The sequence below is a fragment of the Poecilia reticulata genome, linkage group LG7, assembly GCF_000633615.1.
Source record: "Poecilia reticulata strain Guanapo linkage group LG7, Guppy_female_1.0+MT, whole genome shotgun sequence".
NCBI lineage: Eukaryota > Metazoa > Chordata > Actinopteri > Cyprinodontiformes > Poeciliidae > Poecilia > Poecilia reticulata.
The window spans coordinates 1972940-1998121 of NC_024337.1; the positions used below are offsets into that span (position 1 = coordinate 1972940).

Below are 25182 nucleotides of genomic sequence, written 5' to 3' on the forward strand. Positions count from 1 at the left end.
AACCTTTCACAGTTTTTCCCCCAAACTAACCGACTGAGTTGCGTAAAGTTGCTGGACGCAGGTAATGTTAGCTAAAAGATGATTAGCTAGCTAATATCAATACAGCACCTTAAGCTTAACAAATAATCTGTAGGCTACCGATGTTGTCTATGTTCAGCTACGTACATTCATTTTGCCCCCAAAAAAGCAGGAGAAAAAGTTTGGGAACCACTGGGGGGACGCAGAAGAAAAAGTATGGGAACCACTGTCATAGGTAATGAGCAAGCTCAGTGTTTTGCCAACAGCAATAAAAAAATAAAAAAAAGAAGTGCTCAGTGTTTGCAGAAGAAAACGTGAATGCTAACGTTGGAGCGCATCTTACAATAGTTGTCCGAGTGGAGTCAGCACATTAACAACGTAGCTCCTCATTATGGTCCGCCATGTTTGTTTTTATTCTCTCTTGCRCGTAACAGAATGCAGAATAGTGATGATCATAGAACATGTTGTTTGTCATGTATGACATTCAGATCAGATTAATGTGAAGATCTACTGAAATGTTTGAACTGTTTGTCAGCTAATTGGTTTTAACTGATTATTTAAGAGGAACCCAGACTTTCTATGTCCTCTCTGCTTCTGTGTTAATGATGTTCATAGATGTATAATAGGACCTCCCCAGTTTTTCTGGCTTTTTCCCACAGTTTAAAACATGTATGGTAGTTCAACTGGCTTAACTATAAGAGCACCCTGTTCTGAGGTATTAAAAGCACAACCTGTATTTATGTCAGCAATTTCTGATCTTTTCTGTTATTCAGAGGAAAACTAACAGCCTCCTTTTCCAACAACTCACTGGTTGTTGTTGTTCCCAGTGAAAAGTCCTCWGACTTGGCATAGAACTGTCCACCTTCCTTTCATAGTTTATACTGTTCCTTTTCTTGTTTATTTTCAGATAAAAATAAGGTAGCCAAGGGCTTGAGAGACATCATTACTTATGCTCTCTCTTAGGGTTTTAAATGTCTATGTGGGGACCAGGATAAAGACGCTAGGAGAAAACAGCAGTTAATCTTCTCAATAAAACCTCATTGTGTTTTTACCAGTACATTTGCATTTCATTCACAATAGCATGGAGATTCTCCCAGCCTGACCTCATTTCCCTGGTAACAATGTAAAAGAAGCTGTCAGATGGTGTGTTAAGAACAGCAGCAGTAACACCGAATAAAATGGTTTCATTTGTTTTTGTGATCCGAATAGTAATTAGTGAGAAAGCAGTAACTGCATGAAACAAAAAGCCCATGTAGTTGAGCTCTACAGTTTTTAGCCAATGTATATWAAAAAAAATACATKCAATACTGATATTATTGGTGAATACTGTCAAATCCAAATCTACATTTCCCTCCCTCCACTCTCTCATATCAGCTCTCTTCAGTCATTAGTATCTAGGGTCATGTGGCCATTTACTRCAGTGAGACTACATCCAGCAACCTAAACATTATATTTGAAACCAAAGCGAGAATTTTGAATAAAATTGTTTTATTTCAACAAGATATTTCAGGTACATCCATAAATTATAGCAACATCTTATTACCGAAATGTACTTGAAAAGTAAGAAAAAACAAGAATTGCATACAGAACATCTTACTTGTCTCCTTTGAAAAGTTGTCTTTCAGAGGAACATGTCACAAAAAAGGTGTTTTCTGGGTGTATGAAAGCTTCCCGACAGTGCTAACAGTATCTGATGTCAAGTCAGGACCTTTCCCATAATCTCAATCTTAACAAGCTGGGACAAAACCGTCACAGTTCTGTTCACACCAGTCATGCAGGAAAGATTCCCAACTCCCATCTTTTTAATTCTCTGCTCAGTTATTTAATATCTGGATGCTTCTAATCAAGAATGTCTCCAAAAAGCACAGAMAGAAAGGTTTTCTTATKCAATCTGATCGTCGTTTCAACCTAAACCAGGGGTCAGCAACCTTCTCCATTCAAAGAGCCACTTTTGATTCTGCTGCTACATAATAAAACTCACTGAAAGCCACAAAATAAGTTTTGTAAATATGTAATCAATAAAATGTTTATTATAAAATGAAGCAAAAATGTTTTTATCCATTTTTCTATAAAYATGGAAAACAAAGGAAGACAGGCAGCATAGATTGAAGCTAGTTACTTTTTTGTAGATATATTTAGATTTTGCATAAGAAGTTATTTAAAAACTCCTAAAATAACAATTTTGTTCTTGTGTCCATAATCAAAGACATTTCCTTTATGGTTTCTGAAGAGCTACATGTGTCTCTGAAGCTACAGGTTGCACACCAAACCACAGCTGCACCTGTAACCCTCATTGCAAACTAGATTTAGTAGCAAAATTCTTAATTTTCACAGAAGCTTAATAGTTTAAGACATAATACTTCTTCAACATTAAATCCTATCTGCAGGAACTACAGCAGTCTCTAAATTCTTAGAGACAAAAACACCTACAATACATGGACTCGAGACTCTGACATCTACCAGCAAGCTGCAAAATATCATTAGGTCAAGGGAATTTTCCAAAAGGTTGCACAACAAGGTGGAAGATAGCAAAGGCCCTGAATATTCCAGAAGATACTACTGGAACCGAAGCTGTTCAATAGTTTACAGTTGAGGAACAATGGCTATGTGCTCAGAGGTAGCTGTAAAGAGCTGACCTGTTAGTGAAAAGGCAGGAGGCCAGTAACCCTCAACTGAAAGCAAAAGGCCTATAGACATGTTGCATGTTATTGTTTATATCTGGAAATTTTGCACATGCGCACAATGTTAGATGGCAAAATATGACTCCTTTACTTTCTATTCATAGCCGTGTTGCCGCAGTAGGACAATCCCCTCAACAAAATGAAACCTTAAGATGTAGGTATTCTTGATTTAATRGAGTGCGCCACAGACAAGGGAAAAATTATGTAGAAAAACTGTTGAAGAATAACTGAAAACCACTCRTATTCTTCTTTTTAGCTCCATCTCTGTATCGGCTACATTTCACACAGACCTGTTGCCACAGGAACTGACAATTGCTCCACAAATGTATTAGGATTCAACACCAAAAGACATGCAAACATTTCCCACACAAAGAACAAAACATTTAGTCCATTACTGTACTGTGTTTTTAGGCTTGATGTCTATTTTGTGATTATTAAGTGATCGTCTGAAGACAGCGTGATTGATTAGTTAAACTACCTGCCCTACTGATGATGTCACAGTTGGTGTGTAGGTCGCCTTTTTTTGTTTAACTGAACTGAAACACATCGAATTGCACAGCACATCTATGTTAACGTTGTCAAAGTCAAGATAGCGTAACTAGCCTACTTCCGTCATATTTTTGTTTTAATTAAAACATTTCACTGACCTGTGAATCTTGTTATCTAGTCRTCAGTGTTGACAGAAGCAAAGTACTGCATCGTTTTTTCATTTATATTTCACACATACATTTAAGCGTTAGCTATTTATGTCGATAACTTGACAGCTAAAACCAACGATAGTCATCATCAGCAAACGGTTTTTTGCCCTCCAGCAGGGAGCCAGGACTGCTTCAATGACAATCAGCTTCAATTTGTTYATAAATATGTAAAACAAAGAAGTTTTGGTGGTCTTGTCTGTGCCATRATGAATCAAAACTGTTACTTTAGAGGCCTCTGAATCAGAAGTATCAACAGGGATTAGAGATAGGGAAGGGGTAGAATGATGAAGCCGTCGCTGGAAAAACACTTGCCTATAGTCACGTAAGGTGGTGACTCAGTGAGGCTACATGGCTGCTCTGCTTCCCCTGGCACTGGAAACCTGCAGTGATTGGAGAGCAATACGAGAAGGTTCAGSCTTGGACATTATGGGACCCTTAAACAGGACGATAATTCCAACGGKGTCTCAATGTTCAGACTTGTTTCAGGTGAAGATGTTAGTCATTTATGCAGCAAATCGTGACTGCCAAAGAAATCTCTTCTAAGTACTAAAGATTCTTCTCATGCAGGGTTATGATGATGAGCTGTTTGAATACAGATGCTAGATTAAAAATTTGTTCAATAAAACCTAGTTTTCTGTTGGAACTGATTAATTTTAGGTGCAAATATTTTATATACCAAAAGAAGTCTTGCCCTTTTCCCTATTCTTTACCACACACATCCTCTCAGGTGGATGTGTTGTACCCAAGGGAGCCACTTTTAGAGCACATTTACAGACAGGAAGGAGGTCAGTTTGTTCTTTTCTTCTCTTAAGCACTACAGGATGTGCTGCTGGATTTCAACAAGTGCTACTGGGCGACACTTTTGTAGAGATGATGACAGAGAGCTTAAAAAAAAGTTGGTTCCTGTAGCTATTTATTGATTCAAGACATGAACACATCTCTCCCCCTGGTGTCTGCAAAGCAACACTGAAACACTGMAGAAACTCTGGGCATATCTGCTTGCCAAAGACATTATGCAATACAAGGGAAAACAAATGAAATTGTTGATGTCATGCTTCAGGAAAGTGAAATCCCCCGTTTCATAAATCGATATTTAATCRTAGGGGTATAAACTCTTTCCTTGATCTTTATCGTTCAAACAATCCCTCTCAGACTGCTACTGGATGCCAAACAGTTTTCCAGTGCAAGGTCAGGCAGTAGTAATGCAGCCTACGTAGTTCTTCCTCGTGGTTTGCTTATTGGGCCTCAGTTTGCTGTGATATGACCAAAAAAGGATTTTCAGCGCTCTCTGCTGCTGGGAAATCAGGCTTTATCTTTCACCCCRCATGGGGTCAGTCGGTAGCAAAATACAGCTAAAGATCCTTGTGGTTGGAAACAAGCCTGACAAATGAGAGAAGAGGAAGAGAAAACTACAGAAAACTATGAATTAGGATGGCCTGTGAAAGTTGGAAAAGGAATAGATTGCAGCCCTTTGGATTATGTAATGATTAACCAGCCCACCTGATACAAGGGAGTGAGTTAAATAAGGTTTGTGGGAGCAGAAAATACAGCCAGTCATTCTGTCAAAACATTTTTAGCTCTCGAAATCACCATGACACAACAGCTATAGTTGATGAAAGCGAACTTTCTAGAAGTTATGAACTTAGCTCAACACCAGGTGGAGGTCTTATTGAACCATTTTGTAATTATACACTGCAAAAGATTGTGTTGAGCTGAGAAATTAAAATGAGAGTGGACAGCCAGATCACAGCTTTAAAGCATCTWGCTGTCAGGTTTGGCCAAGAAGCTGTGTTCTTATGCAAGTCGGCTACAAATCAAAAACAAACAAAAATGGTTCCTGTGGACTTTTGGACCAGATCTGTGCCTCTGGACACAGAAGTGACTGAGTCGATGAGAGGAAGACTCCCGCAGTGATCTCATTTTAAAGGCATTCTGGGTCAGGTCAACAAACAGAAAATGACCCCTGGATGTTTTGCCTTCACTTTAGATAATCTTRCTGCTGTGTTCAATTTAGCATACAGCATAAGACTTCCTTATATGAGGAGAGAGTGAAGTCCAACTCTGTGACAGTGCGAAGGTAATCATCTSTAAATTAGTTCCCTACTAGCACAAAATATTACTCAGCTGACATTTTAACTACTTTCCTGATTTGTAGTAACAGACTGTGTGTCTCTTTCACACCAAAATCTTTTGAGGAAGCGCAAACCTGATGTATAACTGATATGTGTTAAGAAATAAAGAAGTGAAGCAGCTGAAAAAAAACTATATACAAATAATAATCTAACCTTTGGCTGTTTTTAGTTCCAGTGTATATTCCTTTTTGAGCAGCCTGAATATTTTGCCTCTAAATGGTCAGGTACTGTTTGCTAATGAGGCTAGCTACTCTTAGCTAACTGGTAGCATTTATTTGCTAAACAAAACGTTGTCTCCTAGAGTTTGAAAGACTTCTTTTAGAGACTAAAGATTCTCATGTCATTCTTTCATTTATTTCACTATTTCATGAATGTCCTACAGACAGAATAATTAAATTCCAATACGGGACTGAGCTACTCCAAAACAAAATGCATTGACCTAAGCGTTCAACCCAAATCGTTTTGGGCTCAAACTATTAATCCCTCAAATCTGAATGAAGGAAACAGAGGCTGATAATGCTGACTAACCCCAAAGCGAGAAGCGCTGTCTCCTGACTCCAGACTCAACAAAAGTCCAGACCAAGCYTGAGCATGCCAGACATAAAACAGAGACAAGTCAAACAAACGAAGGATGTTACATGAAATTAGAYAAGTGTCTCCTCTGGCAATAGTCAAGGATTTTCTGAATATATTTGAAGCATTTATATATRTGACATTATTAKTATGAGAATGTGTCTGTCAAGGATTTCGTAACATGATCCTAAGAGAACTTAAGAAATATTTTGAATAATGATATCATCTAGTACAAGCCTGTGCTTTGCTCTCCATTACATCTGATACCAGGATCTTCTGGAGTGTATGTGATGTAATACAAAAACATAGCAACAGAAAAAAGCTGTAAAAATACTTAACTGAACCTAATTTAGCGTGGTGGGTTTCAGAAACCCCATCACATTTTTTAATTGTTTTTAAAGATGTAAGAATCTGGTCTCATACCAAAGAATGAATAAATGCAAYGGTATGAATCCTTTACTCCCTCTTAATAATCCCTTTCTGCTTCCAGAGTGGAGTCAGAGCCAAAGTGTCATTTCCATGAGTGGGGGCAGCAGCTCTGGGAAAACTCATGACATCTGTTCTGCTGCCAAGTTTCTTTCGGAAAGAAAAAGATGGAGGGATGAAGGGAGTATGTTTGGGAAAGTGTTGAGATAAGCAAAGATGTAATTATGCTAGTGGCTAATTAAAATGAGTCAGCTTTCCACTTCGTGTGGTACATAATGACAAGACAAACGAAGCGTGTTTCTGGAGGGAATTACAGTGATGATGCTAAGATCATAATGGCACAACATTATGTCATAGCATGAGAAACTTTGAATGCTTTGTATGTTTTAAAGGGGCAGTATTGCATTTTACAGTCACAAAGCCGTTTTATAGGATAATCAAGTAACTATATGACCTTCAGTTGTTAAAAAATAAACATATATATATATATATATAAAGTAAAACCCTCATCACATCGCTCCTCCATTAACCTTTGAGCGAGATATAAGTATCAACCTCCCCAAGTCCTGGGGTCAACCTACGGGAAGAAAAAAACAAAACAAAAATAGAAGAAGAAGGGGATGAATTCTCAGTGTTTCACTGAGAAGTAGCTTGTATAATGAGCCAGGCAAATGCTCAGTTCCTCCAGGTTTGCCAATTGCTGCTGGCTAGTCTGAAGGAGCTGAATGGGGGAGTCAGAGGGGAGGACTGCTCTATGAGGCAGAAGCTCCAAAACTATGTCCTCCCCCAGGGTTTTTGCACAGCTAAGTGGTTGCCATGGGAGCGTACATGCATGAAAAAATCAAGGCAACACTCCAGGAATGATGAAAACGACTCCRTATTGTTCTGAAAATAGGTACAATAGCTTCAGTATAATTTTTCAATATGTTGGTGTTTATRTCAAAAATCAAGCAATATTAAAACACCTCACTTGACATRGGCCTATAAGTTTTACATMAAATTTAGTGTTTGTAAGATATGCATTCATTCATTCAAAAAACCTCTTTGGGAGCCAACCAAGTATGTAAGAAATATAGTTACAATAGAATCAAACATTGATTTTACAACACTGAATTCTTTTTCTGTGTGTGTTTGAATCTTTTATTTTAACTTTGTCAGCAAAACTTTCCCCTGCAAGTAACTGGATAAACTTCAAGAAGAATATTGAGGTTTACTCACCAGTAATATTATAGTAACATAAATCACCACTTAATGAGCTTCATCCCACTTCTGGGAATAGACTAGTCATTTCTTGTATGAGCGACATACACACAGAGATCTCCTTTCTTTTTCTTGGTGCAGATCAAAGGAAAGTGGCTCCTGGTTTCAGGTGACAAGCTGACTGAGGGGAAATCAGACTCTCTGTACTCAAATACATCATCATCAGTGTCCAAGTTGGTTGTTTTGCAGCTTTCTTTATCACTTATTTTGATACAGTTCATTCAACAGATGAGAAACGCACTAAAACTGCCGTCATACTGTTTCTTCGTTTGTCACGTATGTTGCTATAGAAGTTCTTTACACATGAGTCCACACTTGTGGATGAAATTAAAAGCAACTCCTGCAAAACACACTGTGTTGTTGTGTGGCAAAAATCAAAAAAGGCAATACATCAGGATGACATAACAAGTATCAACCTCCACAAGTCCTGGGGTCAACCTACGGGAAGAAAAAAACAAAACAAAAATAGGAGGAGAAGGGGATGAATTCTAGGCCTGTCGTGATAAACGATAAATCAATTAATTGCACGATAAATTAAACCTATCGACCTCATTTTAATTATCGGCTTCATCTTCTCTTCCTGCCTTTTTTCTTTCTGTTGATGACACTGAATGAAAAAAGGTGCTCTCCACTGACCCTCCCTTCCTCATTTCCTTAGTGTAATGTCCAGCGCTCACGACACGAGCTGTCGGCCCATTTTCAAAACCTGAGAGACGCATCAGCCGACAGAAATCCCAGGTATAACGGTTCATCGGGTTCGTAGTGCCGTGTGGTGTCCACCCACATGGGCACAAAATAATGGCTGCAAGTCCAGTTAACTAATTTTAAAACCAGGCATTAATCATTGCTTTACTAGAATCTACCTGTGATGCATGTGGCGAGAGTCAGTGTAAAGTCCTGACTGAATGAAAATCATAACCTATTTATGTCACGTTAACGAAGAACAGCTGAAAAGTTTATCAACTGCGGTAGTAATTTGGCTCCAACTCCTCCCCTTGTCATTTCTATATTCTTTGCACAAAATATTGAATAAATATTAATGTTGTTTCAACATATCATCTCCAATGTCCGCTGGATTTTGGGTAGCGCCGTGTCAGCTGTTTGGGATCCCCCTCGTCATTTCCCCTCAGAAAACTCTGAGGAGAATCCGGCTTTCTGATTGGCTACCTGTCACAGTTTTTACCACAGTTTTTACCTCCCAGTCGGGAAAAACCCCTGATTTAGATCGGAGCGGCCACAACGATCTAAGATTGTTGTAAGGGGAAAATAGGGGCAAAAAATTGTGTAGTACTGCATTAGGTAGTCGGATGTGCCCATCTTCTCTATTTAAATCTAGTGATTACTGAAGGGCAATATAGTATACAGAATTCATAATCTGCACTCTTTTGGTTGAATGCAGTATTTATTTCTACTTTGGCTTCATGATGTTCAGTTTTTTTTTTTTTATGGAGACTGAGAATCCATTTTATTTTTGTTTTTGGTTGTTTTGTTTATTTAGTTTATCGGTTCCAGTGTTATGTGTTCTTTTGAAAATAAAGTGCATCTATCTATGGCAGGAAATTGCATGCATTATTAGTAATTTCCATTAAATCAGTGTCAAAAGGTCTTGAAACAATATCACCGTTTATCATAATAATTTTTTAGACAATTAATCGTCCAGCAAAATTTGTTATTGTGACAGGCCTAATGAGTTCTGTGTCCCAGAGCACAAGACCTTGTGAAGAAACTGGCTGAAGCTAGTGATCCTGTACAGTCTGAAAAGTCACTCAAAAAGGAAGAAGTCATTACTCTGAAAGCAAAATAATAAAACAGATTCCAGATTCACAAATGCCCCATTTTCAGCTCTTGACCCCTGACCTTCACTAAGGTAAGTAAGACTATGTTATTCTGCAACCTCCTTTTTGAGTCACTAGCCGTGTTTCCATTACAAATGTGTGCAAAATGTTTCCAAAATTGCATATTTTCAACATTAGCAGAATATTGACATTGTGTTTTCATTAAATAAAGCAATTAATATCATACATGAAAAAGTTTGTTCATGCAGTAAGTCATTAAAAAGCATGCTCCTCCAACTACTTCCTGTCATCTTCTCCTTTGTGGTTTGTGCCAGTGGCAATATCCAGTTATTGATGATTTAACTCATGTGATGTGAAAAAGTGTTTCCATTGCTGTTCTGCAAAGTAAACCAATGTTGATACAAGTAAAAAAAAAAAAAACTCATCCTAGTACTGAAACATACAGAAAAATGCCCCGTTTTAGGGGCATTTTTAGAAAATGCCATTTTTTCCATTAAGCAAATTTATTTTCAATATTTCCAATTGCACAACTATATAGCCAATGGAAACACAGCTACTGATGGCCTCTTGGAATAATTTTGGTAGGTCAAGAATTCTAACAACATTTTTACACACTAGCACGCTCCCACCTCCAATACCTTTAGAAAAATAACTGCCAACTATATGTGTCTGTTATATATATGTATTTATATCTATGTTAAAAAAAATATATATATATCATTCTTCTTCTCAAAATCATTCTTATTTGAGGTTTTGGCAATCCTACTTGAACTAATACAAATAAAAATAAACTTTAAAAAGATCATGAAACATTTAGTTCATTGCTTTCAGTCACTTCCTAGGTACTAATGAAAAGCCTGGGTTTGAAATGCCTCTGCCCAAATAGAAAACACTATGTTATATTATTCAAAACAAATTTCTGTGTAAGCATAAAGGTCAAACATGAGATCATCTCCTCCTACTTTCACAGCACAAGTCATTATCCAGGCCATTACATTTGTGGTCCTGCCAGAGCCCACAGTTACTTATCTAGCTGCATTCACAGACTGACTGTTCATGTCTCCGAGACTAATGAGGGTCATTTTCCTGGGGCCATAAATCTGCCACATTTGTTTGTTAAATGAAACCTTTTAAATTATGAAGAAGTAAATTCATGTGATTTCAAAAAGGGGGGCAGGGGGGCTTCTGTGTGTTCTCTCACAGTGATAACACAGTATGCTGGTCAACACATATTTGAAAACTGCATTGTATACAAACCAGCACTCTTATCAGACAGGAAGTTATGTCAGTGAATTATAAGTGGGTTTTCATATTGGAAAAATTAATAGTGTTCCTTTCAGTGTAACCCCTATAAGTCAACTCATACAAAGATCATCTTGTGTCCCTTTAAACTCTAATTCCAAGATTGTCAGTAAAATATTCCTAAGTGTTTGGCTGACTCATTTTGTCCTGAAAGGATTCACAGAGCACCTCTTTCTCTGCCCATTTTAGAGAACAGCCAGGCTTTGCGCCTGAAGGGGATTATGTGGTCTTGTGAATTTCTAAAAGCCTTTCAGTTTAAGCTGCAGGCTTTCTGAACTAAGCATGTGCATGACGAGAAATCTAAAAGGTGATCTTGCCAGGAACCACACAGGACTCCCACTGACATCGAGTCAAAATGGGTCACCTAGGGGGGGGTTCGGTTTGGATTGAGCATGTTCTCCCTGTGCATGACAGTTTTATCTCACAGTTTAAAGACTTTGATGTTAAATGGAGTTTGTATTTAAGAGAATCCTGGGCCAACCCCACGCTCCCACTTCCTACATGGATTGTTAAAGTACTAAATGTAGCTTTAGGGGYAGAATAAGTGGCACTACTACAGTACCTTGCAAAACTGTTCTTCTTGACTTTCACATTCTGTCACACCACAGGTACAAACTTGAATGCATTCTATTGGAATTTAATGTGAAACACAAAAACAAGAGAAACGAACAAGACAAATGGCTTATAATTGTTTATTAAATAAGTCGGTAAGTGGGAGCCCCAACTTAGTTGATGTTTTTAGCTTATCTTACACAACAATGTAAGCTTGATTTTGTTTGATGCAGAGTATCAATAGTTCCGCTTCCATTCCAAATGTGCAACTGTGTAAATATTCTAACGCCAAAAAAACAATTTCACAATTGAGGTGTTTCCATTAAATAAGAAACAATTAAAATTTTACATAAATAAGCTTGTTCATGTATGCCACGTTCATAAAAAAAAAAACTAAAACATGTCACACACACCGTCCTCCTACCACTTCCTGTTGTCTTTTCAGCCAATAGTAACATCTGGTTGTTGATCATGTGACTCGTGAAAAAAATAAATTTCCATCAGTTTTGTGATACATACTAATTGTGATGCGGCCAAAAAACTGCCTCATGTTCTTTTGGGTGCAGCGGTGGCGCAGGGGTAAACCGTGTAATCCATGCATGAAGGCCTTAGTCCTGTCAACGGCCTTCACAGGTTTGAGTCACTTTCCTGTCTAATCCTCACTGCCAAGAAAATCTTTAACTTTTTTTAAATTGGCATGTTTCCATCAAGCAAATTTCTGTTGTAATTCCAATTTGAACAATTATATGGTCATTGGAAACACAGCTTGTGAACATTCACTTCAAATTTTGTAATTACATCTAGACTTTGACTAGGCCCCTCAGACACACAAAATTTCATTTAACTATTACATTTTAGATCCTGACATATATTTAAGATTATTCTCCTGGCGCATGGGAACCTCCGCTCCAGTATCAAGTCTTTTGCAACCTCTATTATATTTTCTTTTAGATTGCATTGTATGTAAGCTCCATCTGTCTTCCCATCAAGTGCCTCCAGGTTTATTAAGGGGTAACTGTGCCATACTTTTTTCAATTTTGGAAGAATATAAGATGTTCTCTTGGAAACATCGGAGGCCAGAAACGGAAGAGCTGGAATTATACTGAGGTTAAATGAAGCTACACAGTTAGACTCTATTCACTAATTAGATGGGTTCTAAAAGCTATTGACTGCACCAGTTTTTATTTAGTGGTACCRGAAGGAAGAGRGCTTTCATAGAAGATGATTCCTTTTGAGGTTCGCATCTAAAAACTAGTTTCTGTTGGTTTATTACATAAATTCCCAGTGAAATTTATTCAAGGTTGTGGTACAATCTGCCAAACCAATACAGGAAGTAGAACGTCTTTAATCCGAGATAACTAGTGTTATATAGACCATTGACTTATGGGTTGTTTTAAAACTGAAACCACAATCCAAACCATACGTTTGTGAGATGTAACCCTAGTTTTTTTGGCACCGACTTCAATGCATCAACAAGTCCAAAGCTGATCCTGAGTTTAAGTCCATCAAAAGACCAAAGAACATTTCCAGTCAAATGAAGTCAACTCAGACTTTTATTTGGCTTAAACACACTATTAATCAGGGTTTTAGCCAGCACCACTTCTGTCAACACGTTTAACCCTCTGCAATTACTGCAGCTTATATCTGATGGTATGGCTTTCGTCTTCTGTTCTGGGGATAAATGTGGAACGCCTGGAGCAGGAATAGCTGGYAATATAATCAACCATTTCAAGAACAGATTTACATCCAGGGTAAACATGACATTAAGTCAGAAAGATGTCCTTTTCACACAGTTGGACAGGAAAAAAAAACTCTTGCTCAGATGTTAGTATTTATGCAGTTCTATTTAGACAAGCACAGACCTAGATCAGATCAAGAAGAAGAGGCTGGTGTGGTCGGGGGAGGAAAGTGGCTTGAAGAGAAAAGACAGGCAAGTTGAAACAGAAGCAGATCTTCACCAGTATAAGCTTCATTCACTAATCACTTATATTTTGGATTCCTCTTCGTGTTCCCATTACCTTACCCTGTCACATTCAATAGGAGGTGTTCTTGCTTATCGTCTGGGAACATCCCACTTGCTTCGATATCAGGTTAAGACAAACCAACAAGTTGGATATCTCAGACTTCAGATCGGCACAGTCCTAACAGCCAGACTAGAAAACTTAACACACCACATGCGACAGGAATACCTCTTAAGATTATTTTTAGAGCCGTCCCAATAATCAGAGCATCCTTAAGATCATCGAAAGGGGAAGAATTATGTCAAAAATCAGGATAATTATGTTGCTGTGTAAACCAGGCTTGGGAAAAAATACCATAACTTTGAGCAAAGAAAGGTCTGCAGTTAGAGGGATGGTAATATGCAAAATCAGCTCTTTTGAACTTTACATCATGTTGTAATGTAATTCTCTCACTAAAAACATACCTAGAGTGTTGCTTTGATTCCTTCATGCATGTTTGAGAAATCCTTTAATCTCCTGTGGCAACCACCCAGCTGTGCAAAGCCCCTGGATGGACAGAGTGCCACCTTCAAGGTGCAGCTCCTCCTCTGAGCCGTCCCAAACGACTCCCCCACTCAGCTCCTTCAGACTAGCCAGCAGTAATTAACAAACACCTGATGAAACGGCATGTCTGCTGAGCTCATTATAGGAGCTACTTCAGTGCTGGTAAAACCGTTAATAGGTTAATAGAGGAGCCGTGTTGTTACGACTTCCAGAAAGCGGACTACACCGAGGGCTGCCTTTTTTTACGTTTTACAGCAGGATGGTGTCTAGGTTATGAATTAAAATATTTATAAAAAAGTAAATGGCAAAATGAATAACTAGTGAATACATTTGTATTTATTAAAATGTAGGTGGCATGTACTGTATAAGTAGATAGATTATGTAATTTGGTAAACTTGCCTGTGAGCATGGAATGGTTTAGTCCTAAAACTATTTAAGGCTGTCATTTTGTCATTAAAGAAAATTGTGTTGCTGTTAAAAGGCCTGACATGTCATGTATTTTCCATCAAGTTCTGTCAAATGTGAATGAATAAATCCTTGCTGACTCAGCCTTCATCTCCTCTGTAAAACCAGGCGCAAAAGGTCGCTTTGTTAGGCACACAAAGGTGCTGTTATGATGGCTGCAAAAGAAGAAAGAAGAGTTCATTGGACAAGTTCAACCTCTTCTGTTACTTTGTGGTCCAACTCTATTCGCCATAGCAGACCTTTCATAGTAGTGGATGCAGGTCTGCAAGTTCAAAACCAAAAGAATAATTTATAGTAATTTAAGAGACATTTTCTTCTTGGTTATAGTCATGTTTTCTTACATACATCAGCCGGTTTCTGTGGTGGCTGCTGACATGTCACTGGTGCTTATTTCTTAAATTGATCACATTTGGAACATTTTGCTAATTTGACATTTTTAAATTTGATTTCTCAACTCAAAAATGTACACAGACTCTGGTAACAATCATTGATTCCACATGGAAAGCATTCATCTAACACTATTTAATTTTACACCACAGGCTCGGACACGTCATTTCCTGCTGTGTGACTTTTATGTTAATAAAAGCAAGCTGTTGATGACAAAAGTCTACGTGATGAATAAATTGTTTCTAACAAAATTTAATAGATTTCTAAATTAAGGGTTTTGCCCCAACAAAAGTTTTCTAGAAAATGCTGTTTATTCTGACTAAGGCCTCAGGAATACATGAAAGACATCTGCTGGTGTTTTAGTAAAAATAGTGCAAAGGAAAAAATGGCAGCATAAAAACCATGCTGGAAACCTTTCCACAGAAAAGCAGCCAAGCCGTCTCCACATACCCTTAATCTATTCAAAAGATGATTTTTAAAAAATGTAAGAAAAATATCTGAGTCACCAGGATTATGTGTTAGACAATTTCTTCACGCTACGTGTGAAGTTTTGTGTCTGAAAATTTTGGAAAAGCTACATATAAATAGAACACAATTTTCAATAATGATCCCATGAAGATTGATCTCCTGATGATTAATAGATTTTAACATGTCAAAATTTAACACAATCGCTTTTTAATTTAAAAAGATAAACAAATAGTTCAGAGGCGGAACCTTTGTATTTCTGCATTTCCAGTAACCATGCAAGTCTGATGCACAAAAGCAACAACCACAAAAAACAGCAATGGAGAACAAAGCAGCTTCTCTTGGTGAGGTTTTCCTTCAAAAAAACAATCTGATTGAATTCTGGAAAAGACAATTGTTGTGTTAAAGTTGTACTAAAAGGAATTAGTCTAAGATAAGCTATTCAAGCTTAGAATAGCATCTTAATACTCCTGCTGCATCGGCACAGATGTCCATATACAGTCCATATTTCTGAAGAAATATTTTTTCAAAGATGTTCCGTCAAAGTTCCTGAAAAAGCTGAAAGCTGGATGGATAAAACACCACTTTACACTAATGTGATGGTTGAATAACCAAAGTAGTTTTCGATTACAAAGATATTAATTACAGAAATTGCAGTTACCTTGATTAAAAAAATGTAAAGGAGTCCCACCATTACTTGTTGTGTAAGAAGCTATTTCCTGTCAACTGGATTGGTGTCAAACACTACAGCAGTTTTATTATGGCAACTTTTATATGCAGAGGAGCCATACTGAACTGTGAGGTACGGGTTGAACAGAGACGTTTGATTTTTTCTATTTAAAATTCACTTGATTCCTCCAAATTACTGGACTGATGCGCAGTGCAAGACACTGGCCTCATACATATTCCAAAGAATCCCCTTTTCAGAGTCCCAACCAAGTCAGAGAACAGTGCTAACTTTTTTCTCATGGTTGTCTGGCACATGTCAACAGGGGGCTTTTGAGCTTTTAACGGTTGCCATAACAACTATAAAAACTTTAAATAAGAATATCCTTACTACAATTACAAATAGGATAAATAATTTTCTTCATGTAGGAACGTCTCCGTTCAACATCCGTATTCTTTCGTTCCCCCTTTTCATTCCAGACTCAATGCATCACTGACCAGACGTGAGCTGTAATGTCCAGAATAGGCAGGAGGACATAAACTACACACTGGTACATTAGTGAAAACCATTAAACCCATCATGTCTGCGTGAGTTTAGATCCGTAAGCTTCCGTTGGAATGCGAGGGAGTGTCTCCTGTTGTCAAAACAATGATTGAGCTGTTTTGAGAGTTTCCAAGACACCCAGGCTCAGTTCTGTTGACCATTCAGGGTGGGAGATAAGGGATAGAGGAGGTGGAAAAAATATGCAAAGTAGCAATGCAATACAGCAGAAAGTGTTCTCTTCCCCCTTTTCCTTCTCTTTGATGCTCACCCCTATGTTGATGGTTAATTAAGTCCCCTATAAACATCATTTTATGTCCGGACTTGCTTTTGCACGATGAAAAACAATACCTTGTTTTTCAGAAGCAGAATAGATCATCTCTGGGTTGTAGGCAAAACACTAGACRTGGCGATACATGTGCAGCAGCGCATTTACACAATCTACGATTGGATTTTTAACCAAACTATAAGCACAAATCAGAAAAACATAACTGTGTGTAAATAAATCTGAGAATTATGTCACTAATTCAGCTCAGTTTATTCTACACTACCTTCATACATGTAATCATAATTGAAACCCGGTGTACTGGGAATGGATGTACTCAAGTTTACAAGGTGACCAAGGAGTATGAGCAAGGAGGTTCAGGTCATGAAGTGAATTTCTGCTGATCAGCAAAGTAAGAGTTTGGCTTTTATATGACTTCTTTGCCTTTGACTATGCCTCCCCCTAGTGGCATTTTAGGTAAAAAAAATTCCTGTTTTACACCATGTCTGCCTGAATAGGCAAAAATGTTTTAAAAAACTGGAGAATCAAGTCAAGTTTATTTGTATAGCACATTTCAACAAAAAGGCAGTTCAAAGTGCTTTTTACCATGAAAACATCATACAATAAGCAATTACGAAACAAGCAATAATTATTACCTTCAGCTAAAATTAATCAAAATCATCAAGCAAATATACATCAAATATATTAATGTTCTAGTTATTAATCAAATGCAACTATAAACAGGTGGGTTTTAGTCTAGATTTAAAGGAAGTCAGTTTTTCAGCTGTTTTGCAGTTTTCTCGAAGTTTGTTCCAGATTTGTTGGGCGTAGAAACTGAATGCTGCTTCTCCATGTTTGGTTCTGGGGATGAAGAGCAGATCCAGAACCAGGAGACCCGAGAGGTCTGGAAGGTTGATACCACCACAGCAGAGCTTTAATCTTTAGTGTATCTGGGTGATAAGCTGTTCAGTGATTTATAAACTACCAAAAGTATTTTCTACCTGGTTTTAGTGAGAACATCAGCAACAGTGTCATGGATCAGCTGCAGATGGAGGATTGATTTTGTGAGGACACCGTTTCAATTATCAATGCAACTAAAGATAAATGCATGGATGAATTTCTCGCTCATCCATGCGAGATTAAAGGACTAAATAAATTAGTCCTTTATTTAGTCAGGCATCAAGGCACCATTTCAGAATGGCAAAATTTGCCAGTATGCCATTCTTACTATGGAAGCAGTTGGTAGCATTGCTGCCTTCTGGGCTCAAATCCCAGTCTGGGCTTTTTCTGCATGAAGTTTGCACATTGTGTCTGCAAAGATGCTAGCATTTATCCTCCATTTATACTCTGATATATTTGATTTAGATGTTTGTTATGATTTGGAATTGTAATAATTTTAATAGCCATTAAATATTTTCTGAAACCTCTTTTTTAAGTATAGGACCTATTTTTAGCCATCTGTAATGAAAGCTGGATTTTATCATCTAAAAAATATTTGGCTAATGTCAAGCTAACGCAGAGTCGTTAATTTTACTTTTTCATTACTTGGTGACTGGATTATTGCAGTTCTGTGTCTGGTGTTCCAAATGAGTTTCACAGCTTCACAAGCAAGAATGTTAACTAGAACCAGAAGAGCATACATCGTGTCAGGTTTAAAGTCTTCATCTTGCCTACCTGTCAACACCAGGGTTGACTTCACTACGGCAGGCAGCTCTAAACTGTCCCAGTTGATCTTATTTACCAGAGATATGTTTTGTTGCATTAGCTCTTCAGATCCAGCAGCAGTTAATCCTAAATATCATAAAGGTCTAAACTAAAAAAAACAACTACAGGTGTTTTTAGACACATTGTTTGCCTAGTTCACTTTGAAATCAGCTTGAAATTCTTATTGAATTCATTATGTATTATGCCATCGAAATATTATTAGCAATCTACATATTTAGCTTGTCAACTAAATGTTTTGTTTGAAGCGAAATATTTACCCTCAAACTAAATATTTATTTAGAACGCTACATATTTAGTTAGAAGGGTACAAATTTTACAAAAAGCAAAATATTTAGCTCTTTGCTAGTGTGTCGACTAAATATTTAGTTGCCTAATTAAATATTTAGCTTCAACCTAAATATTCAGCTAGCAAGTCAAATATTTAGTTTACAAACTGCGTATTTAGTAAATAAATATTTAACACAGAGCTAAATATTTAATTTATAATCAATGGATTTAGTTAGAAAGCTAAAAATTTTACCTCAAACTAAATATTTAGGGTCAAAATATTTTGTATTTCTCATTTTGTTTCTTCTAATTTTTATCTTTGAACCCCATAATGGTTTGCTTTATTTTTGTACATACTTTTACATTTTATTCCTTACTGAAATTAATCCTATCAACAGTTTCAGCCATATCAGTATAACCAGAGCTTAAAGTTAAAAAAAAATCCTAAGCCTGAAACTTATAGTTATGATAGAAATTAACTATACCGTTGCTATTGCCACAGTTTAATAAAAAGTGTCTTTGAATAGTGATAGTGCAAACAATTGCTTCTAACAATACAATTAACAAGCTAAACACTCTAACTTAAATAAAACTTCAGTACATTTCAACTCAAAACAAAATGTAAAATATCTGTGCCCCAAAGGTTTGCCTTACAGGCAAAACTCCCTCAACATTAAATAAGAGTCCTTACAGTCAATGTTTTACCAAGTAATTTAGAACATGCAACATTGCCAACTAAATCAGTGTTTCTCAACCTTTTTTGGCCCAACGCAACCCCAGCCTTTATCCAGGTCCCTCATCCCCCCCACCAAAGAATTTGCAGGCTACTTTGCACTGACCATTATTTTATTATTAATATTACTATCACTATTGTAGATGTTTTGATTTTTATGCTTGTTTCTGTATTTATCATCAAGATAACAGAAACAATTTCTGCATTCTGATTATTGAAATTTAAAAGTGCTGTGTTGTTCTATCACCCCCGTTTCATACCGGACCACTTACAGCACCATGTTAACGCTATAAAATGAACGCTTTCTATCGTGATATCACCCATTGAGGGATTTCTTTATTTAAATGGGTTCATTTTTCAGAGGGAAACAAAGTGAGGGTATTGTGATTTTAGTAAAAACATGTTTATAAGAGCGATTTTCTGTTGTCCTTCCATGGAAGCGGGCAGCATCCAGACGGACAATAAAACACTTTTTAATATAAGTTGCTGCTTTGGCATGATCACAGAACTGCCAAAACATATGTACAAAAATCCTCAATAAAACATAAAATATTAGAAAATCAGACACCAGACAAAGTGAATCACAGCAACGTCATCAGCCGGTGTAATGCTGAACTGATGCGGTGAAGCTACTAGCAGGAGAAATAAGAAATAAATCTTCCTTATTTTAATTGTAAGTAGTTCTTTAAATGTCCTGTGAGGTGAGATGATACACTTACCCATGTATCCATAACAACCGGAACTTTCAATATCCAGCAAGTTATTTTCACAATTTACTGTCTATTAAATGAGTGCCCTCGGATTAATTACACTCTGTAGCTGTGAAGTTGCCATATTAACCCGATATTTGCTGGAAAGTGCAACATCTCCCCTTTCAGAAACCGTTGGAATTTTTTAGATAGTGCTACGTGTGGCGGAATTACGGTACTGCAAATTTAGATGTGTTGCTGCCGACACGTTCCGGTTTAGAAGGGTTAAGCCTGGAGACTACGGTTTGGTTGAGGCGGACCGTTTGGTGAAAAGCCGGAAATCCGGCCCTGGCCGGAGCTCTTTAAGCCCTGTAAAACTCAAAAACCAAATATCTTTCAATGGTTCTGTGTCAATTCACCCATCAGTTCATGTGCCTCACCATTTGTCCCTTCCTTTGTATTTTGTACCTGAACAAGTTTGCACGTGTGCTTAAGCCACAGCATATCAGTTAATTATCACAGCTGATTGACAACCATATCAATAATGGTACCAAAAATCTTTCATTTAATTAATTTAAATAGTATACAGTTACCCAAAAACTTTACATTATACTATGTTCATTAACAAATGTCCAAAACCCACTTCAAATTTTACAGAGCTTTGTGTTGCTAAAAGGTACATTACATATATATGTTTTTGATTGAGTGATAAATTGACATTAAGCAATGAAATGCCATGGGAAATCTTGCAGTATGCTGCTGAGACAGATGTTTTTTTATTAGTGTTCTCTTTCTACAAACCATGAATGCTTCCACAGATGTTCTCCACCCCCTCTCCTGGGGTTACTGCCAATATTTTATAATAATGAGTTTTTATAGAGTGCCATCTACAAAAATGAGTTTCTCCCATGGAAATCCTTGAATTTTATTAAGCTGTGGTTCTTTTTGCCTTACCTGTGTTGGAAAGATGTATCACTAAGTTCATGTATACATACATAAACAACTAAGAATCATCATGTATGTAGACATATACATACTTTTTTGGAGTGGTGGAAGCAAGCAGTATGTCAGAAGTGAGTGGGCTAAAATAAGTTTACCTTATTAGAACAATGGAAACTAAAACAATCGTTAGGTTTTCAAACAACTATAAGAACTGGGAAGCACAGGAAGACTCCATCTTGGATGCTGCTCTACAACAGTCTGTGACAAAATCGAAAAGTTTTTTTCGACCTGGAATAACCAGTGTGGAGAGCCATCAAAATTTCTTTTTCAGTTTTACTTAGTTTATGTTCCGTTTTCTGTCGGGGTCAACTTACTGCCATCCTTCCTAATAAAGTCTAGCATGTACATGCCTGGACTTGTTGAATTATCATAGTTTTTTATTGTACCATGGAGGTCTTATGAACATATCAGTCAGTGACAGGAACAGTTTGCCATGTACTATTGAGAGAACATACATATCCAGCAATAGTTTTGGGCCCTGGCCTCTACAGACTGATATTTCCCCCAAAATGCCTTCCAATAAACATTAAGTTTGCCTTAAATGACTTCCTGTTGTCTTAAGCTTGCTTAGACAGAAGCGTTTCACAGGATCAACTGTTATATCTGGACATGACACATTTCCAGTCCTGCTTGAGTAAAATTTCAGCTAATTTTTTCCACAATGACCAAGCATGGGAGGATTTAGACGGTTAGTTTCCTGCTTTTGTATTCGCTGCGTGTTGTCATGCATCCCCCCTCTTCCCATCTTTCCAACAAATTTTGCTCTTCAGGGGTTTTCTTATATGTATGTTTTGCAACACTGGTGTTAGGGAAATGTTCATCCTAAATTTTCTCAATTTGCTCAATGTTGAATTATCTTGCTGTCACAAGAGGGCAGTAGATGCTCAAGCTAAAAATAATTCAAATTATGTGTCTATCCAAGAAGTGACAGTAAATGTTCCTTTCTGTGGACTACTGCCTGGGAAAAATGATCTTCTCTCTTATTTTTGCACACACGTTTGTATTTCTACCCACAGTAGGACTTCGCATTGACTTCAGTTAATTTTAATATCTGCATTTATGCCTAAACCAGACATTTACCCAACTCTAACTATTACTAGTCTATTCTTAACCTAACCTTAAATAAAAACGTAATTCACATCTTACCTCTAAAACCAAGCCCTGCCCTAAACAAGTGGGGTCCACCACATTAGGACCTTTGGTCACAATAAGGCCCATTGGTCTTCAAGAGGTTAGTCTTAAGAAGTATATCTAAATAACCACACACAGTATGTTTTTCTACCTTCACAAGGACTTTGCATTGACTTAATTCATTTGTCATTCATTTCTAAGGCCAAAACCAAACCCTAACCTAATTAATAAAGTTTATTTGTACAGTACATTTCAGCAGAGAGTCAGTTTAAAGTGCTTTACATGACAAAAACACAAACACTAAGTTATAAAGAAAACACCACCAAGTCAACAACTGAACAAAAATTCCATTTTGATGAGCGCCATCACCAAAATTATACACAAAAATGTTGGTCAATGTTTCATTTATTATGGTTAAAAAGCAACCCTAAACAGGTAGGTTTTTAGTCTTGTTTCAGCTGTTTTGCAGATTTCTGGATGTTTGTTCCAGTTTTGTGGTCCTTGAAGCTGAATGCTGCTTCTCCATGGTTGGTTATGGTTCTGGGAATGCAGAGCAGACTAGAACCAGAAGACCCAAGTGATCTGAAAGGTTGATACAAAAACAGCAGATCTCCAATGTACTTTGTTGTTAAGTAATTCAGTGATTTGTAGACCAACAGTATTTTAAAGTCAATTCTCTGAGCTCACCTAACCCAGCTCAATTCCACCCAAAAACACCATTTCTTGTGAGACCTTGGTTTTGGGCTTGATAAGGAGCAGTCAGTCCCCACAGTGCTAGAAAAATGATCCTTACAAGGTAAGAAACACACATACACTTGGTGAACTCATGGAGTATTCCAAGACTGATTCTTAAAAACAGATGCTTGGAAACAGCTGAGGCCAAATCCCAAAGGACGGGGCTTTTAAAATACCTGATTGTGAATTTTTTTTAATGATTTATATATTTGCCAGTGAAGGTGATCACTCCTTAGTCAGCAAACACCCCAAAGTGGAAGAGGCCTTTGGATTAGTATTATCCATGACTTCATTCAAACTGTATTTGTTTCTGGGCATCTTTGTTTCCTGAGCTTTTTCCCCACTAGCATTATGACCCCTTCTTTTCTCTCTCCATATAAGGAATTTGCTGATCTTCTCAGGTCTTTTCCTTATTTTTTCTTCCTTTTTTTTCTTCCCCATCAAACCCCAGCAATTTGTATTTAATCTGACTGACCCAGACTTAAGGAAATTTCTACCAAGGCTGATATAGAGTGCCAAAAATTCTGCAATTTTTGTTTGAATGACAAAATATAAAAATCTTTTTAGTTTTTGTATCCCATGATACAGTTGTCAGATATAGTTTGGGGGAAACAAACTAGATCCGACAGTTCCAGGGTAGAATTGGTACCAAAGATGCAACTTAAAGAACTTTTCTCGACAAGAATCAAGTGCAAAACTCTAATTTTGTTATAAATTTTTACTAATCGATACAGTCTTTAGCAAGACAAACTACCTGCAGCCATAACAAGGTCTTGGCATAATACCAGCAGGATATATGATTTTATCAGGAATTAAAATGGTTCCCTGACATAGACCTCCCTTTTTAACAGTAACTCCTGTATTTTCTGTTGGATTCAGGTTGGGGTTATTCCAGACAGGAAAAGTTAGCTTTGCTTCAAGCTAATTTTGAGGTCTAGAATTTACATCCCATTGGAACAGTTGTTTAAAATAAGTTTTATTTGTGCAATCCAATAGTACCACTGGGAACAAAATTGATCTTCAGCATGGTGCCACCGCCTTCCTTGACATTTGTTTTAGTGTTCTCAGGTTTCAAGACTGAAAATTGAGGACTTCAAGACCAATATATATATAGATATATCTATATATATATTGGAGATCAGGCTTTTTCCTGCCAATTCCGATGCCGACCACCCATGAGGGCCGACCACCGATACCGATCACATAATTATTATTCTTTAAATCACAAGCACAACCTTATGTGGAAAAAGGAACCATAAATTCACCTTAATTAAGACAAAAACCTGTTTTTAATAACTTTTTCCAAGAAAAAAACAAAACAGGCATTGTGCAAATTGTACTGCTATCGATAATACTATCTTTAACAGACTGAAAACATATGGAGGCTCTAAAGAGGCTAAATAATGCAAAAAGTCAAAATAAAACCTCTCAACATTTCCAAAAAATTAAAGTATAAAACTTAACATTCAAAGGCAAATACAGGTTCCATTACAATAAACAATCCTGAATAAAAACTTCCTGATAACATGGCGGTTAGCTGATTACTGCTAGTTCTGATTGGCTGTTTCTGACTAAGCGGAGTAATTATGCAGAGCAGGGAGGAGATCGATTATTTTTTTAGAGATTATCTGTCTCATGTTAGGACAGCAAAAGTTTTAATACATATGTAAAATGTATTTTTTTTAAGTTAGATGCTGCAGCTTTAAACAGAGGTTCGGTGTGAGAGTCACTACCAGGTGGAGCAGAAGCGGTGCTCCGTCTGTTAAATATTACTACCTGTAGCGCGTAGCAGCGGTTCAACAGCGAGAGCAGAACCAGCGTCTTACAYCGCAGCTCGAAGACTTAAATAATTTTGCGGGTTATTTGTTTAGCTTTCTGACTGTCATGCTAATCCGGGTGAGTGTTTGTAGCTGTGCGCTGCTTTACCTGCTATCTGATCCTCCATATGTCTTTTTTACTTCAGTGAGCCTCGATGTAGCCAAACTCCGTCACTTGTTTTTATGCCATAATGGATTCGTCGTGTTGATGCATTTTGACCTGCTTCGATTTTCCGCCACAACACGCAAACTTCCCCATTCACTCAATGCGTCATAGTTCCACACGTTATCGCTTAGAATTTGTTGCTGTACGTTTGCGCAGTGTGAAGGAAAGAGGAGACCAGCTGCACAG

At 37.3% G+C, this 25182-nt stretch overlaps 1 long non-coding RNA gene across 1 annotated transcript in view; it reads right to left on the reverse strand.

Annotated features, from left to right (window-relative positions):
- Window positions 1–22752: 22752 nt before the first annotated feature.
- LOC103466883 (uncharacterized) overlaps window positions 22753–25182 on the reverse strand; it is a 21098-nt gene continuing 18668 nt past the window's right edge. The window contains exon 4 of the long non-coding RNA XR_001776794.1: window positions 22753–22860. This is a non-coding gene — a long non-coding RNA (uncharacterized LOC103466883). The remainder of the gene's footprint in view (window positions 22861–25182) is intronic.